Below are 10,082 nucleotides of genomic sequence, written 5' to 3' on the forward strand. Positions count from 1 at the left end.
AAGCCAAGCATTTTCACTTCTTCAAGGTCAGTACGGTAATCTCGTTGCCAGTGGTAAGCGTCATACGAGTATATAGCTCATATACGAACTACGAGTATACTCGTAGTTGGCAGCGAATGTGTTAAGTATCCTGCTCATACCATCTTTGTTATTTTGGACAGATTGACTGTTCTGCATTGATTAAAATTGAAGAACATCAAGACTATATTACATTTTTGGAATCCGACAAGTCTGGCATTGCTTTGCATGCTATTGACACTAGGCACAGAGTTCTTTGAAACCAGACTAAACTTCATTACAACAAGTTCGAATTCAATTGTCTTTTCTTAGAAACATTTCAAACTCTACAAAATCATCTGAACCTATCAGACTGCATGCCGATATCCAAGTTTTGAGAAGTGATCATTTTTACAACTTTTTACAATTGTTCCTTTGAACTTTAATAGTGTAATATCTTATACTTTAGCTGCGACTGAGACACAAGCTAATACATGCATGGTTTATGACTCATTATTGAGATTCATCTTTTGAATGTAATTAACAGTCTGTCTCCCTGACAAACTGTTAATTAACTACATTCAACACTACATCCACGTTAGATGCAATATATTGGAGTTTTTAAATAAAATTCTATATAATTTTTTGCTGCATGTGTAAGCTGTAAAGTTACTTTATAATGTCAAGTGCACATGTTCCATTAAAGATATTAATTGTAAAGATGCATTTGATGTGGTTCCACTGTAATTTTTTTTTCTCACCTATATGTTATTATACTTATATATAAAAAAATATTTATTGATTTATTTTTTTTCACCATAGGTCAGGCTAGCATAAACAATTAACAAAACAGTTAGATTCAGCTTGCTTTTGTATAGTGTCTAATCCTTTGGATAATACTGATATTTTGTTGTTAAAGGGTGGCCTGAAATATTAATGAGTTTTTGAGGAGTCATCTTGCTTATTAATACACATATTTTTTTTTCATGAATTAAGTATTGCGATTTTGATGTGCAAGTTTTTTGTTGCTAATTAATCAGATCCAAGAAGCAAAGAAACATTTTTTTTATCATTTTTTGTGATATCAATTCCATTACAATTGAATTATCTAATATATTATGACAAAAGCACATATCTTTTCAGTTAAAAAACATCATATTCAGATGTTTGAAGGTCTATTGAAAAAGAAAAATATGTGTATTAATAAGCAGTTTGACTCCTCAAAAACTGACATGTCATTAATATTTTAGGCCATCCTTTTTAGAATGACGAAATATGAGCATTATCCGAAGGATTAGACTGCAGTAGCGCCAAACTCCATTCCGATCATGGACTTCATATATATTATAGATAAAGGCCTTTGTATCTGTTCATATAATTTAATTCAGTGTATATTTTATTTAAATCAATACCTCCTTGAATGTAATCTATCTAGAAAAGAATTCCAAGCCTTATCTGCTCTAAAACATAATAAAAACCTAATTATTACTAAAGTTGACAAAGGTTGGGCAGTTGTAATTCATTATCATCATCATCAAATTCCTGCCATGTACCCTCAAGGGGTGTACAGGATATGATAGTACTACATGAAAAATTTACATCATTACTAACTTCCTATCTACAATTTTTCTCCAAATCAGTCTGTTACTTGTCAAGACTCCAACATTATCAGATCTTATATTTCTATCGTCTAAGGCACTTCGTACCGTATCAATCCATCTATATCTTGGTCTTCCTCTTTGATCCATTACATCTACAAATTAGGAAAATTAGCTGAATGCATCACTGAAGGCAGCAGAAGCCAGTGGAAAGCTTATGTGAGGACACCACATATGCCGGTCTATGAAAAATTTGATTATTTTTTTATTAAGAGTAGTAAAGTTAATTTCATTCTTTGCAAAAATTAAAATTGCAAATGAAAATGCCCCCTCCCCCCCCCCAAAAAAAAGTGTGTTTATTCAAGCATTATGGTCATTAGTTTTATGAGTATCTACTATTGTTTTTGGTCTGTGGCCCTGATTAGTCTGAAATGTTCGCTGATAAATCTCAACCAAAAACATTATAGCAATTCAGAAGTTTCTCATTATGCTATCACAGTTAGCCAAGTTAGCATACACACTGTCCAACCTGCAGGTTCCATTCCAACCATGGGCATCTTCTAGTTGGAGATGCAGCTTGAAAAAATTCCATATTTGGTTGCTAATGTAGATTTTCAGATTACCTAATCCTTATCCCACCAATTTACTAATAATAGCATACTATATTACATAATTTCTCATATTTTTTCACTTCCAAGCCATATTGGCTAGTCACTACATTATTCACTGATGATCTTATATTCATAGCTTATACTAAAGAAGGCTTGCAGGAACTCCTCAACCAAGCAGGTGACTTCTTTCAAGTCCAAGGCTTTAAACATCAAGTGGCAAAATTGAGTATGCGTTCTCATTTCCTCCTCTGGTAGAGGCAAGAAATCAAAGGTTGAGAATTCAAGTTTTTTTCCAGCACAGCATGTCCTTGCATTCTATCTTAGTTTTGGAGGAGAGTTGCAATACCATAGCATTTTCTTCTCTCTGACCATTCATTTTTTCCATCTACTCTGGATCTTTTCTCTTCTCTCTGATAAGCTACCCTTAAACCTCAACAGTGGCTCTTCATTCTGAATTACTTCCTTCTTCCTAGACTACCACAGGTTAGTCCTAAGTAAAGTCTCTCTCTCAGTACTGTCCTAGGTTCTTGGTTCCTTACAATGTGTCATTAGCATGCCACTGTAGAGAGTTTGGAAGTCTTGGGATTCCCTGGTTGCAATGGTTAGTGCCTAGATTTTAGCTATACAGATTACTGAATTTTTCTTTCTCTACTTCAAAATTATGTCTTATTGCCTGTAGGACTTCATGTATTAAGGATGATTATCAACATGCCTCATGGGTGTTTGATAAAAGGACACCAATTGCAACCATCTTGGCTGAGCACAGGAAATGGGATTTAATGTTGCACCATTCAGTTGACAGAGCTGCATTACTAGAATCTAAACATGTTCCATCTCAACATCAGTGGATCAGGAATGGGACTCGCTTCTTGCCTGGATTTGAATATATAGATTTAGTTAGGACAAGAATCAGTGCATTGCCGACTTGAGCTCATATATCTCTGGGAAGAAGTGATGACATGAACTGCAGAGCAGGTTCTCAGATTATAGAAACTTTGGCTCATGTTCTCCATGCTATTATCACACACACACATGAAGTATGTGTCAGAAGACATAATGCAATACATTGAAGAAAAAAGGTTGGATAACAGCAGTAGAGCCTAACTTAGTGTGGCCACATTAGAAAGAATTCCACATCATGCAAAATTTATCCCTGCAACTGTATTCTTTAAAGATGTATAGTGTCAGCAAAATTATATAGACGTACTAAGCTTTACTCTCTTGGAATCATTTCCAGATACTCTTTGCATGTCTTGCAAGGTTTACCAGAGCATGACTTCTTGAATCCTTAGTTCTGGAGTTGAATGGCACAAGATATTCTTGGGAAGCTAGGACTCTTCTGGTCTTGCATGTGGGACCATAGTGTGTAGCACTGTTTCCAGTGCTAAGTTAGGAAAATAAAATAAATGTAAAAATTTAGAATCTTCCTTGCATAGAATTCACATTAAAGTATCAATGAATTTCAGCTATTTGAATATCTTTGCCACTTACTATCAAGAATAACTGTGTTGTGTGTAATACAAAGGTAAATGTTTTGAATGTCTGAAATAAATTTAGTTATTAAACTAAGTTTATAAAGGTATGCTGGAAGCAGAAATAAAAATTTGTGAGGAGTAATGTATGTTGATCTTTTTAAATTAAACTTTTCACAAATTTTGATTTAGAACTTAGTATTATGTTTGGAATTATTTTAAGTCACATAAGATCTCCTGGCAACAGATGTAGAAGCTTACCATGCCTTAGATGGGAGTGCAGCTCCATCAGATGTTTAAAGTGATTGGCTAGTCTAGCTGTTTGGAAAATGGTTTAATTTTTAAGTGCTCGGTTTTTGTGTCATCTTTTCTGAATAAATGTGCACAACACTAACCACTGAAAGGAAACTAGACTACATAGTTAAATATCACATAAAGGTTGTACCAACCTGGTTGGTCGAGTGGTTAGCATATGTTATATCGATGTTTCTATATTTAATGTTTAATTTAGACTTATTAGTTGTGGAATATCTAAAACACAATACAAAATTCATACACTCAATTATGCTCAATGCTAAATAAAACTCGAACTAAGAGATTAACACATTCTAAACTAATTAAATCTTATAAGGCATGCTTTATAAGATTTAATTTATCAGGATTTAATCTTGGAGGGGACCGAGTACTCAAGATTTAATCTGGGGGGGGGGGGGGGGGGAGTTGAGTAGACAATTTGAGAATACACACAACACATTGCATATGACCTATGACTGAGCATCTGCAATGATCGCCAATATGTGATACCCATGATCTCTGACCTGGCTCGGGCAAAGTATCGCCCGAGCACTACTTCGTTCGCCTTGAGTTCACAACGGCCGTGATTCCCAAGAGCCAGAGGGTATTCCCCTTATGTGACAACTAATTCATAAGTAGTACAGAAATAGAACACATGACACAACATAAATAAAAAAAATAAAGAATTTTAATTAGGAAAAGATTTTTTGAAAATTTTCTAGTATTTTTTCCTTTTACTTTTGGGGGGAGCCAGGGCCCCCTTCCTGGGTGTGCGAATGGTGCAGGTTATCAAACTGCACAACCCAGGAGGGATCTAATATAGGTAAAGTGAGTTTCTGTGGTAAGTGTAACACATGAAACACTAGCCTATGTGAACACGTTAAATCTCCTCCTTGATGGTTACCCTTGGAACCATAGTGTCTGGAGCTGGCAGTACAGTTAGCTTAGTTCATCACTGAGTTTTATTATCTGATGAATGTGAGAACAATTATTTGACGCCAAGAATTGGCATTTCTAATAGTGAATAAGTTTTGGTATAATGTGTGTTTGGAAAGGATAAGATGATTGTGTGCTTTTCTGGTTTGGATTTATTTAGTACAGTATTTGTAAGGGCATCTGGATAAGTAAGATATCAGATACATATAGAGATGCAAGTTGCCCGACTGGCTTGCATGCTACAGAGGTGAGTATACAAAAAAAGCCTGGGCCTAATATATGTGTATACAAATGCCAGAAGTATCAGGAACAAAGATGTAGTTTGATGCCTTGATGAATATGTTCTGGCCTCAAATTATAGGTGTTAGTGAGACCTGGCTCTCAAAGGCAAATATACCACACTAAATGGTAATGTTCCCTGTAAGCTGTGCATGCATGTAGGTCAAAAAAGGAGCACACAAATTTTTGGCTTTCAGAATTTCTAATTTACAGTCAGCAAATTTTGAACATACTATAAAAACAAATCATATCATTTGTTTTTATAGTATTTATTTTATTTACTGTAGCAATATTACTCTTTCCCCTTCCAACTTAATATACAGGGTGTTCGGGATAAATTTTGACATATTTATAATTAATTATATTTTTCCGTAAGTTACATGTATTAACACACACTTCTCTTCATTTAAAAGTTTGGACCCTTCTTCATTCATATACAAGATGTCAGAAAGGATGGATAGCTGGAACCCACCTGAATCATGGAAGAGAATAACTTGTATCATGATGATTCGTGCCCGCCATCAAAATAAGGATATTACGACTGCTGCCCAATGCTCCCTGAATACAGTAAAAACAATCAGGCATGAACTAGAGACTTGCAATGGTGACTACGAGGATGTAGCAAGAAGAAAGATCCCTAGCAGACGATCTGATTGCGTTCGTACAGCAGAATTCCTCGCAAATCTGCAGGAACAGGTGTTGAAGAACCCTGGCATTGGAATTCGGGCTTTGTTCGTGGAGTTGCTAACTGTAGTCAAGCCCTGGATAACAAGGGTAGCCAATGGTAGGCCGTATGTATGGCAGCAGGATTCGGCCCCTTGCCACACCTCTGGGAAAAGTCAAAAATGGTTGTCTGAAAATTTCTACGACTTCACCAGTCCAAATGTTTGGCCTCCAAACTCCCCAGACCTTAACCCCATGGATTATTTTGTATGGGGCGCAGTTGAAAAAGACACCAATCGCACTTCCAGTAATACAAAAGCCCAGTTAATGGATAAAATTAAAACAGTTTTTGCGGCCCTTCCCAGGGAGACTGTAGCATCAGCTTGTTCGAGGTTCCGAAGCAGAATTGAAGCTGTGATCGATGCTAATGGTGGTTATTTTGAGTAAATCTTGTTGATAGTATTGTAATTAACTCTGCCTGTAATGTTTTTTGTCAATTCATTAAATTTAATAGATACAAAGAAGATTTTCTTTTTCCTTACGAAACTGTCAAATTTATCCCGAACACCCTGTACTCTAATTATTTCTAGCCTGCACCTTGTGAGCAAACTGATGCTAATGTCAGTAAGTTACAGAGGCATATTTGTTTAGTGTCTATCTAGACCAGTGGTCACCAAAGTAGTTGATATCGACCCCCAGGGGTCGATATAACATTGTTAGGGGTCGATTCAGGCTCAGGGGTCAATAGAAAAATATAAGACATCATTGTATGGGTAATATTTAATTTGGTTAAATTGGATTACCTCCACCCTGAATGACAACGCAATTAAGAGTGAATTGTGGGAACAGTGACACGAACAGGACCTGTAAGATGGAGCAAGGTCATGAAAATAGTTACGGAGGCCAAAATGACGTATTTACCAATAAACGGATGAATTTACTAAAATTTTATATTTTATATATTATTTATCCCTCCTATCAAATATGTAATATTAAGAAGGACGTCAAAAGTATCCCTTTGATGTTAAGCCAAAATAATAATATATACTATATTATACATACAATAAACACTATAATTATAAAATAAACAATCTAAAAACTCACATAAGCATCTTTTTTGCTTGTCCTATTATGATTACGTAATAGTAAAATAGAGGGGGTCGATAAAATGTCAAGAAACTTGAAGGGGTCGACGGTCAAAGAAGTTTGGCAACCCCTGATCTAGACAGTACAGTCACTTGAACTCATGCTGACTGTGGATGGATTTTTTTAACTAAGAATTAATTTAGCACTCACAATTTAAAGGTTATAGCTAGATGAAAAAACAGGAGCAACATTAATGCGAAAAATATTACATGAGCAGTTTTAGTGCATCAAACCCTGAAAATGTCACTGTCAGAATTAAAGCAGAAAAGAGCTGAAAATTTGTTTAAATTTGAGTGGCTGGACAATTTGCTTATCTCCATGTACATGCAATATTTAACTAGACGGAGTAAGCATTTAGATTGTTCTTATAGAAATATTTAGCATGCAAGATCTTTTACCAAAGATGTCAATAATTTTAGATATATCAAATTAAGAGTTTGTGGCTCCTGATTGTGAACACAGGCTACCAGATACGTTGAGTGAGACTGGAAACTAGCAGACAAATGTTTTTCATGTGCACATGGGTTGGCAAAAATTACAGGGAACATTGCTAACTAGGTACTGAATATAAAGCATTCAGTATTTTTAGAAAGGATAGACAAGATAGGAGATGAAGGGATGTATTACTAATGATGCTAGATGATTTGAGTCCATTTAGGGTAGAAAGGTATGACTGCAATATTAGCAATAATTTTTGTTGGCAGTGAGTGTAGAGTGAGTATGATGATGGCCTCCCAAATTTTTGGTGAGGTGAGGTAGCTGCATTTGTTGAGATTTGGTATGTTGCAACGCTGAGGAAGATTCTATGAAAAGTCTCTCAAATTTTATATCTGCTTGCAGGCCATCATGAAACCTTTAGCAAGTTTCCATCACCACACCAGTTAGGGCTGCAGAATTCTGCCGTTCACACTCAACTTGTGTTTGCTTTCTAATCGGTGTGCCTATGGAAATGCCTAGGCAAAATATTGATATAATAACTTATATCAATATTTATCAATATATCAATAACTTATATCAAAATACTAACTAAATAAATTTAGTTAGTATTTATTATCTGTAGATGTGTGTTTATTCTGCTCAACAAATATGTGGTGGGATGTTACAGACCTGGTCAATCAGTTGCTAGTGGCAGTGAAATGCATTGCCAAATAAACCTGATAAGAGCTAAAAGAGTAATCATTATGGGTGATTTTAATTATTGGAGCATTGATCAGGTGGCATTGAAATCTTATGAAAGAATGATGCAGAACTTAATGAGATGCTGTGGGATTAACTTAAGCAGCATGTTACAGAAGGAACTCAAGTCAAAATACTTATATCACATTATAGTGTCAGGGGATTCCAGTTAAAGATGAGACTGTTTTACCTCCAGCTGGAGACAGTAATCAAGCTGCCCTGCCCTGGGAAGTGGCTATGTATATGGCTGTTTCATTCAGAACTACAAATCTAGGTCATATGGTATTGGCTGTTAGATATTGGTAATAATGGTAAGCATATTAAAAAAATAGTTAATCACATAATATTGGAATGTGTCCCTAGAATTTGAAGAATGAATGTGATGATTCTTATCGAGAGACTTTTAAGAAAACCATGCTGTGAAAGAATACTCTGGGCATAAGGATATCAATTATATAAGGCACAGGCCAGAAGAGTTACTAGTGTTATGCAGAAAGCTATGTCTGAATGTGAAAGGAAATAACAATGCAAAAGAATTTTATCATTGTGCTGTAAGTAAAAAAAGAGAATCGACATGAAAGAATAACTCTTGAATGCTGATGGTATGTGGGTGGCTGATGCAGAAGAGGTTGTTCAACTAGAGTGCCCATTTTGCTAAAAGTTATCAATGTGGAGTATGTAACACGAAGCTCAATGCTACTTCTACAGTGATTGAAAAAGCTCAGACGTATGAAGAGAAGGTATTGCATAAACTGAATAGGGTCTGATGCTAAAAGAGTGTTTAGATGAATAGGCTGTGCCTTAAACATGGTTGTATAATCTGAGTCTCAGCACAAAATCCCACAGGAAAAGAAATATCACATAATTACACTGTACAGTGCACAGAATATGCCAAGAAATTATATTCTTGGTTTAATTCCTTGAATAAAGGATTAAACCAAGAATATAATTTTTTTGACATCTTTAATTTATAGCATAACCAACTTGCAACATTGTGGTGTTGAAGATTTAGGGCAAGTTGATAAGAGCTTGCATACAGAAATGAATTGGAGAATTGTACTTTCCATTGAACAGAATGGATTCACTAAGGAATGGTAACGTTTAGTAACTGGCTCATATTTTATATTATGGTTAAGGCAGACAAGGAGAATGGATACACTATGATACTTATTGAACTTTCTCAATGGTTTTGTTAGAATACAACATGGAAGACTTATATGGTTGGAGGATATTGGATCAGAATATAAAATATTAGCTTGCATAAGAGGATGGCTGACTGACATATCAAAGAGTGGTGTATGATTGAGGAGGGGGGGGAAGAGTGCGCGTCTGAGATCAGTTCTTGGTCTATCCTTCAGCCTTTATACTAATGACATTGGTAAGGATTTAACAGGAGACATACAGCTATTTGCTGATGATACAAAGATAGGCAGAGTAATCTGGAATGGAAATAATATAACACTTGCAAAATGATTTGAATAGGCTGGAATCGTGAAGATGTCAGTTCCATCTTAGTAAATGATGCAAAGTTATGTACTTTGGCATGATGATGATATATCCAATGGCATATTAGACTGGTGGAATTATGATAGAGGAAACTGATAAGGCTAGGGATTTTTCAAGTTTAGTAGATAGGAAGCTGAGTTCAGGGTCCATAAAGCAAAGAGTTGCATTTATAACTGAGTTGCAATGCTGAAATGAGCATTGACACGTTTAGATAAAGAAATAATTTTGGTTCTTTAGAAGATCTTGATAACTCACCTTGAATGTCAGGCACAGATCTATTCTCCTGGTGTCTGAGGTGATGTAGATACAGTGGATAGACAATGCAAAGGAGACTGTGTAATGTAGACTTAGGGAGGACTGGGAATTTGTGGTCTGCAGACATTAGCAAAGAGGAGAAAAAGGAA

Source organism: Typopeltis vanoorti, chromosome 17, assembly GCF_054136105.1.
Source record: "Typopeltis vanoorti isolate ZY-2024b chromosome 17, IOZ_Tvanoo_1.0, whole genome shotgun sequence".
Classification (NCBI taxonomy): domain Eukaryota; kingdom Metazoa; phylum Arthropoda; class Arachnida; order Uropygi; family Thelyphonidae; genus Typopeltis; species Typopeltis vanoorti.